The sequence below is a fragment of the Armigeres subalbatus genome, chromosome 1 (assembly GCF_024139115.2).
Source record: "Armigeres subalbatus isolate Guangzhou_Male chromosome 1, GZ_Asu_2, whole genome shotgun sequence".
In the NCBI taxonomy this organism is placed as follows: domain Eukaryota; kingdom Metazoa; phylum Arthropoda; class Insecta; order Diptera; family Culicidae; genus Armigeres; species Armigeres subalbatus.
The window spans coordinates 200,719,542-200,729,440 of record NC_085139.1 but is presented as its reverse complement, the minus strand read 5'-3'; positions in this window follow the sequence as shown (position 1 = coordinate 200,729,440).

Sequence of the window (9,899 nt, the reverse complement as noted above, 5' to 3'; positions counted from 1 at the left end):
TCGCAGTGTCGATATGAGATCAATTTGGTTGTACTTATGATAGTGGATTGAGCGCTCGTCTGAGTCAATGAGGGCGGGCGCAGTGTCGATATGAGTTCAATATGGTTGCATTTATGTGATGATAGTGGATTGAGCGCTCGTCTGAGTCCATGAGGGCGGGCACAGTAGCATTTTGAGTTCAATTTGGTTTCTCTATGGAGATAGTAGAATGAGCGCTCGTTTGAATCCCTGGGGGCAGGCGCAGTGTCGATATGAGATCAATTTGGTTGCCTTTATGCGATGATAGTGGATTGAGCGCTCGTCTGAGTCCATGAGGGCGGGCACAGTAGCATTTTGAGTTCAATTTGGTTTCTCTAAGGAGATAGTAGAATGAGCGCTCGTTTGAATCCCTGGGGGCAGGCGTCCCGACTAGAAGGTCATATCAAAATGATATCAACATATGTTATTATGTTATACACAATTTTTATAACAAAATTTGTTAGAGACATGGTGCAGGATGTTGTTAAAATATCTAAATTTCTATCAAAAATTACACTACTGGAAACAAAAAGCAATCAAATTTTGTTAGAATTTCATCATACAAATAACATATTTTGTTAGAAATTTATAACAGAATCAGTTACAAAATATATTGTTCCTGTGCAGTTGGAAATTTTTACAGGTCGTGATAGGTCTCCAGATTGTGATCAACAATCAGAAATTTTTGTTTTTGTCTGAACAAGAATATTTTTCAAGCACATAAAACTAACAACATTACAAATTAGGCAACCTTTTCAAATTACATTAGCGTTATGTTATCCATGACTGGGAGACTGCTACATCATATTTTAATTGCCTATTATTAGGCAATTCAGTGTTAAGCATTTTTTAGATCATATTATGTTAAAATCCTGTTACAACATTTCAAAGACAATGGATACTAAGAACGAAATTGTATCAAAATAAGTTATAAATATCAGAATATGTTAAAATTGTGTTCAGTTTCTGTTATGCTCTTCTAGTCGGGGTAGTGTCGATATGAGATCAATTTGGTTGCCTTTTTGCGATGATAGTGGATTGAGCAGCTCGTCTGAGTCCATGAGGGCGGGCACAGTAGCATTTTGAGTTCAATTTGGTTTCTCTAAGCAGATAGTAGAATGAGCGCTCGTTTGAATCCTTGGGGGCGGTTGAGTGTCGATATGATATCAATTTGGTTGTACTTATGATGGTGGATTAAGCGCACGTCTGAGTCAATGAGGGCGGGTGCAGTGTCGATATGAGTTCAATTTGCTTGCATTTATGTGATGATATTGGATTGTGCGCTCGTCTGAGTCCATGAGGGCGGGCACAGTAGCATTTTGAGTTCAATTTGGTTTCTCTAAGGAGATAGTAGAATGAGCGCTCGTTTGAATCCTTGGGGGCGGTCGCAGTTTCGATATGAGATCAATTTGGTTGTACTTATGATAGTGGATTGAGCGCACGTCTGAGTCAATGAGGGCGGGCGCAGTGTCGATATGAGTTCAATATGGTTGCATTTATGTGATGATAGTGGATTGAGCGCTCGTCTGAGTCCATGAGGGCGGGCACAGTAGCATTTTGAGTTCAATTTAGTTTCTCTATGGAGATAGTAGAATGAGCGCTCGTTTGAATTCCTGGGGGCAGGCGTAGTGTCGATATGAGATCAATTTGGTTGCCTTTTTGCGATGATAGTGGATTGAGCGCTCGTCTGAGTCCATGAGGGCGGGCACAGTAGCATTTTGAGTTCAATTTGGTGTCAATGAAGGCGGGCGCAGTGTCGATATGAGTTCAATATGGTTGCATTTATGTGATGATAGTGGATTGAGCGCTCGTCTGAGTCCATGGGGGCGGGCACAGTAGCATTTTGAGTTCAATTAGGTTGCTCTAAGGAGATAGTAGAATGAGCGCTCGTTTGAATCCTTGGGGGCGGTCGCAGTGTCGATATGAGATCAATTCGGTTGCACTTATGTGATGATAGTGGATTAAGCGCACGTCTGAGTCCATGATGGCGGGCGCAGTATCGATATGAGTTCAATTTGGTTGCACTTATGTGATTATAGTGGATTTAGCGCTCGTCTGAGTCTATGAGGGCGGGCACAGTAGCATTTTGAGTTCAATTTGGTTTCTATATCTTTGGGTTGTTGATTTTTTTCGGTGAAAAACGACACACACAATTCCCGTTTTTTAATAACGTTTCGGCTTACTCCATTCAGCCATCATCAGATCTGTGAAAATGTTTTATTAATTACTTTTAGTTAAATACAATTTTCTTTTTCACCCACCAATTTCTTTTTCACTAAATCAATTTGGTTTCTCTTAGAAGATAGTAGAATGAGCGCTTGTTTGAATCCTTGTGGCGGTCGCAGTGTCGATATGAGATCAATTTGGTTGCACTTATGTGATGATAGTGGATTTATTACTCGACAGAGTCCCATGAGAGCGGACATTTCTCGCTTAACTTTTCAAAAGGACCTAAGTAACATTTTTTTCATGAATTAATTTGAATAGCGCAATCAACAGAAAAACATGAAAGCTTTTGATTGCAGTATTCAAATTAATGCATGAAAAAAATGTTACTTAGGTCCTTTTGAAAAGTTAAGCGAGAGTTCTTGAATTTGAGTACAAATTTGGTACTCTGAGACGTTCATAGTAGAGGCCTGAATAAGAGAAACGCGGGTAGAAAATATGACTCTGCCAACACTGCATTCAATCTTCTCCATCAAAGAACAACACATGAATAGGAAGAAATGGTTTATGATGATAAAATCTTACAATCCGCTATTTTATGTGTCCACATCACATAACAATAGAATCAAATAAACAATGGCATTTCATTTCATAATCTATAAATGACTTGCATATATTATTGCAGACCTGGGTGATGCGAATAGAATCGATTTGGTTGTCAAACTGAAGCCAAACTTTTCTATTGTGCCGGAGCCAAACATTGAAGATTGTGGTTATGTTCAAGGCAATTAAAAAGTACTCGTTACCTGGGTGCTGCGGATAGAGCCGCTTTCCTGCTCTCAAGCGAGTAGCGGGATATTTTGAAATCAATCCTATAAGAGTAAAATCAGCAGTGATTCAAATCGATCGGGGCTGTCAGTTTGAATATGAATCTGAAACATTGAATTTCCCAGCAGCTGTTCTAGATTCAGTTTTTATACCAGTCAACTGTCAAAAAAATAAAACTGGTATAACGCTCCGTTCTATTTTCTGCAGATTTGAACCACGATTGAATCACGAGATTCAAATATTTTTCAATTGTTTTGGTGTATGGATGCGTCATTTTATATACGGATCAATCCACTTTGCAATTCCGGCGCCTTTCTTGGCAGTAATATAATGATTTCAATTAATTGAAAATTTGAAAAACATGAATAAAACACTGCTGGGGGAACCAGCGAGTTTGTTCTATTTTGCTCCAGATGCAAACTAGAATAGTGGTCGAAAATTTAGAATCAAACTGAATCACTCCTGATTTCACCCTAATGCTACGTTTTGACAGGGCAAGTGAGTTGAACAACTCAGTTGAATTCAATTGACTTGCCAAAAGTTGAACATGTTCAACTTTCTTTTCGTTCAAGTGAATTGAATTAAGGTGTTTACACGTTCAGTTCGCGTTCGATTCAAGCGACTTGCTCAATTCACTTGCCTTGTCTAAACGTAGCATAAGCAGAATTTTTGTGCAGTTCTCCGGCTGTCAAACATTTCCCGCTCTTCGATTTTCTCTTTCCATGCTGCATGAAGGTGCACGAATGCGCGAGACTCAACATGACTTTACGATGGTTTACATACAATAGACAATTATGGCTTCAGTTTGACAACCAAATCGATTCTATCCGCACCACCCAGATCGTTACGAAATTTCACGAGATTCAACAGCTGATTGGAGCAGGAATGTATGTAAACCATCGTAGAGTCATGTAGCGTCTCGCGCATTTGTGTGCATAGATAGAGAAAATCGAAGAGCGGGAAACGTTTGACAGCCAAGTAACTGCAAAATAATTTTGCTTATGGGATTGATTTCAAAATATCCCTCTACTCGCTTGAGAGCAGAAAAGCCGCTCTATCAGCAGCACCCAGTTGCAGACTAATGTAAAATACATTAAATTTTATTTATTTAAAAATGGCATAAAATCGCATTTGGCCGTTTTGAGTATTTGAGCCAACATTTTGGCTGCTTGACAGGTCTCCTGCTCGATTGGCTGCTGTTTTTGATGGTTCGATTGGCGGCACATACCTATCCGCGTTTCTCTTATTCAGGCCTCTAATTCATAGTGCCTTTAGCGCTCGCCAGAGACTCATGAGGGCGGGCAAATCATGAGTTTGAGTTCTAAAATCTTGCCTTGAGATGCTCATAATGAATTGAGCGCTCACTGGAGTCCCATGAGGGCAAACACAGCATGAGTTTGAGTCTAAATCTGTTGCACTGAGACGTTCATCGTGAATTGAGCGCTCGCCGAAGTCCCATAAGGGCGGACACATCATAAGTTTGAGTTCATAACTATTGCTTTGAGAAGTTCATAGTGGATTTAGCGCTCACGGGAGTCCCATGAGGACGAACACAGCATGCATTTGAGTACACAACTTTTGCCTTGAGACGTACATAGTAACTTGAGCACTCGCCAGAGACCCATGAGGGCGGGCACATCATTAATTTGAGTATGAAATTCTTACTCTGAGACAGGTTTACTGGATCAATCGCATCGCATCAAGTCACTCACATTCACTCATATTCTCCGTTACGAATCGGGGAAAAACGATAAACGATGCATCCCGAATAAACCGAACGATGCCCATCGTTTGAATGCTATTGAGTTATTCCCGTACTTTGGTGTTGGTCGTGCTGCTTTTACATCGGCCACGATTCATCACTATGCAGGAATTGGAGATTTGTGATCGGGTGCGATGATGATGACTGATTAGTGATGATAGAAAAAATGAAACACTGAATCACCGATCAGATCATATGGATAACAGCAGAGTGTGAGCCGGGAACAGCAGTAACGCAATGAGTTATGGAGCATATAAATGGATAGTAAGCGATGCAATTGGAGAAAGCATTTAAGAGCGAGGTTAATAGGTCGCTGTTTGGCTTTCTTTAGTGTTGTGAATGTATTACGTAACACTACATCATTGTCGGTACTTTCATGCCATATTTTTTCGCATTAGAGCAGTACAGAAATCAGGTGGTCATCAGGGTAAGGGAGGGAGGTTGGGTATAATGGAAAATGACTACGGTAAACCATATTGGGGGAGAAGGGGGTAACGGCAGAATCACGTTGTATCTAATATTTTGGACAAACAATATTAAGTGGATAGGTAAAACCACGCACCATTCAGTTACTAAACGCAAAACAAAATAAATATTCTAAAGAAAAGACATCAAGTACAGAAATATTAGCCGGTCCGATAATCATTGGTAAAGGCATTTGTCATAATTTTGAGATAAACCCCTTTAACCCAATTTTTAATTCCCCATCGAACTGCTATCGTTACGTGGTTTACTTTTTCTGTTTCTGATATCATCGGGTGGAATGAAACAAATTTCTTAAATTCAATTACATGTAAAATGTGAACAGTACTGCCCATGATATCATGATTAACGTAATAACCTTTCAAAATTTCAGCTAATTTAACTCACCGCGCATTTACTACGGTAATTCAACCGTTGTAGCATCGATAAGTTGCTTGTCTCAAACCGCATATTAAATGTTCAAAAATAGCAAAGTTCATTTAATCATCGTACAATGTTCTGTGAAATTGTTCTGGAGCATACCAACAATCGAGCGATCAGAACCAATTTCCAAATCGAATGATGTCGGAGGTGTATTTTCCTATATATATCTAATCAAATACGCAGCTTATGCTACAAGCGATTGAGCAGAAATTTTGAGAGATTGATATTCTCACCATAAGACACAATCCGAGGGGGGGGGCGTAGGATTCAAAAACTTTTTGTTCCTGGGCGAGTATACTGGATACCTTGCGTGGGCGCGGCGTTCATAGTGACTTGAGCGCTCGCCAGAGTACCATGAGAGCCATCATGAATTTGAGTACAAAATTGTTACTCTGAGACGTTCACAGTGAATTCAATACCTAATTTCCATAACGACTTATCTGCTTTTGTAAATAAAGATCCAAACGTCGATTTGACGAATCTGATGGCACTTCCACGCTAACCATCACCATCTACACGTAGGTGAAGGCTTCGGCTACCTGTTGATGGTGTAGGTTTGCGTGGGAGTGCCATTAGATTCGTCAAACCGGCGTTTGAATCTTTGTTTACAAAACCAGATAAGTCGTTTTGAAAATTTGTTATTGAATTGAGTGCCCTCCAGAGTCCCATAAGGGCGGACACAGCATTGTTACTCTGATTCGTTCATAGTGACTTGAGCGCTTATCAGAGTCCCATGAGGGCGAACACAGCATAAGTTTGAGTCTAAATCTGTTGCACTGAGACGTTCATAGTGAATTGAGCGCTCACCAGAGTCCCATAAGGGGAAAAACAACATTAATTTGAGTACAAGATTGTTACTCTGAGACGTTTATAGTGAATTGAGCGCTCGCCAGAGTCCCATGAGGGCGGATACATCATGAATTTGAGTTCAAAACTGTTGCCTTGAGACGTTCATAGTGTCTTGAGCCCTCGCTAGAGTCCCATGAGGGCATGACTCAGATTCGATTTGATTACAATTTGGTTACTCGTAGGTCCTCATAGTGAAATGAGTGATCGTCTAAGTCCCATGTGGGTGGACATGAATTTGATTTGAGTACAAGTCGGCTACTCTGAGGCTTTCATAGTGAAACGAGCGATCATCTGAGTCCCATGAAGTCGGACACAGATTCAATTTGAGTACAATTTGATTACTCTGAGCCATAGGTGTTCATTGTGAAATTAGTGATCATCTGAGTCCCTTGAGTGGGCGGACATAGATTTGATTAACTCTGAGGCCTTCATAATGAGTTGACTGGTTACTCTGAGACCTACATTGTGAGTTGGGCGGTCTTGTGAGTCATATGAGGGTGGCCTCAGTAGCAATTGGAGTACAATTTAATTGCTCTAAGGCATTCATAGTGAATAGTTTGTTTTGGTCGATTGTTGATCATTTAAAATTAAAATTTAAGCCATTTTACCGTGACACACCACGATAACAAATTTGTCTTTTTTTACTAGTGTAGGAATCAAATCGACATTTCTCAGCACATGCGACTAGACGATTGAAGTTACCCAGAAGCATTTTAAACGTCCAAAACACATGGGCGTAAAACTGTTACTGAAGTAAAGCTTAGGAGTGTGAAAACAAGCAAAATTTTCCTAAAAGCATTGCAAATTGATGAAAATATCTTCAGAAGTTTCGATACTGGTTTGAAGCTACTTCAAAAAAGCATTCTAAGTGGGCGGAATTTCCTTTAGAATTTTTTTTAATGATATGAGGTAATTAGAAAGGCTAGTTTGTCAAAGTTAGGCATTTTGTATGAAAAACAACCTTTGTTGAGGCAGTCACCAATTCGAGGCGCGTAGGACCTCTAAATTAAGTAAGAGTTTTCTATAAAATTATGAGTGAAACATTATTTTGATAAATGTATTTTGATTTTTTGTGGCGAGCCGATTCGGTTATGTATACTCTGATATATTCTAAATAGTGGTAACCTTTTTTAACTTCTAGGACGAAAGTATGAAAATGCCGTCACTATAAAATAGTGATCTTCACCATATCGACAATCTCTGCTTAAATTATTTATTGCACAACAAGCTCTTGTCTAAAAAAATATTAAACTAAAACGTACTTTATTTACATAAAAACGTATGTAAATCATCTTGGAGTCCTATGTCTCTATGAAGCATACCAAGTTAGTGGAGGTTGTCTTAGTATTTTTTCCATTGATTTGATGCTTTTAAGAACTTTTAAGAATTTAGCGATTATTTACAAAATTGATCCAACAAGCTTTGAGACGATGTTAAGTTGTTAAGTTAGAAATTAAGAGATATTCAAAATAGCGGGATATGGTAAACTTGAACTCTACATTCCGTTATTTTTTAGATAAAAATGCATTGGTATTAAATGGAGGCGTTTTAAATAGACAATAAAAACTTGACTTGGACAGAGGGCGGAGTAATCAAGAAAAAAATAATGAAATATTCAATACAAAGTACAGTTGAAATTTCGATCAATGTTTTACTCATCAACATAATTGTTTTTGAAAGGAGTCGGCACATAAACCTGTAAAAATCATAATACGATGCATTACACTCAATGAGTTTAGTAAGCGACATTTCATTGGTATTTTGAAAACTATAGGAGTTCCGTTCCATCAAAGTATATTTTGAAGATCCTATTTCATTAGAATTTCACTTTCATTCTAACATGCCAATTGAACTTAATTTCAAACCCAAACCATCAATACTTTGTAGAGATGGGCGCTCCGCTCAGGAGCTGTTCCAAAGATTCGGTTCCTTACATTGAGCTGATGAGCCATGGATCTTTTTTAAAGAAGCCCAGCTCAGCAGCTCACTTTAAATTGATGAAATCATTGTCAAACACGCGCCTAGAGAAACTCCCTCGAGCGTACGAACTCGAGTACGCGCGCTGTTGTATTTTGTACAGCACAAACGAAAATACCACGCTCGAGGTACACAACACAAGCGAGCTTGTATGAGCATTCCAGTCCAGTACCGCGCACGTGCTGTTCGTTTTTTGCACCTCAAGCACCATCAAGCCAAGCGACAGCACCATCTAGCCAAGCAACAAAAATCATTTCTGTTGCAGAGAGGAATAAGAAATACACAAGCAAAAATAATCTAGCTTGACGTCTATTTCTTAACCCATATACCCACATACTCGGCGCTACGAACGGACACACAAAAGATACCTAGTAGTGCGGTAGCGAACGAACCGTACCAAGCAAAAGATCCGAAGATCCGAACAACTCTCATTTCCGCTCATGTCGTCGTCCAGCTCGAAATTGCTGTGACATGGAAGCGAGAGCTGCGCCACCAGCTCAGATCCGTGCGACACGGATCTTGATCCGGATCAGTCGCGACCGATTCTAGCGAGCGAACCGTGTGGTTCAAACGAACCGAACTGGGAGCTGTGTCTTGCACGGAGCGGATCTTTTACTTGCGACGGGTTTTCCCGCCAGCATACTGCTACATGTGCACTCGGTTTGTTTGTAGCACCGTGCTCTGTATTTTTTTACTCTCTTGTTTTCAGTTCTCTCGCATTTCGGGAACCAATATAGATGAATGGGCTCGCTTGTATGAAAATGTCAACTACGCATGGTTAGAAGGGTTAGAAGCACGCGCAAACAAGGCATTGATTTACTGCACCCAGTATGAAGAGAAAACCTATGACACGTGATATGGTTCATATACATATCAGAGACTAGGGACTGAATTATTCAAATTAACGATTTGAGAAACGTTATCAACAAAATGTAACTTAGAATTATGAATAGAAAATAATGTTGAGTTAGTTTTTATATAGAAATAAATGTAATGGTTCTAAATGAATTCTTTAACTTCAAAACTAAACGGTTAGAAAAAGCGTAATAAATGTTATTAGTTTAAAATTTTCGGGTTTTCAATAGAAATTATTACCTCACTGTTGCTTAACATTTTAAAAATTTTAAAGTGAGGTAAATAGATGAATGATGAATGAATGAATAAATTAATGAATGACATAAATTTTCCAAAATTTTTGAACAATAATTAAAATAATAATATTAACAATTATGTTTTAATATATGTAGCATTAAAGAACTGAAGAGCTGATCCAAGGAGCTGACTCTTTTCAATGAGCTGAACGGATCAGATCCGCTCACTGCAATGAGCTGTTTTGCCCATCTCTAATACTTTGCATATGAATTCTTGTTTATGCAGATGTATATGACGCATC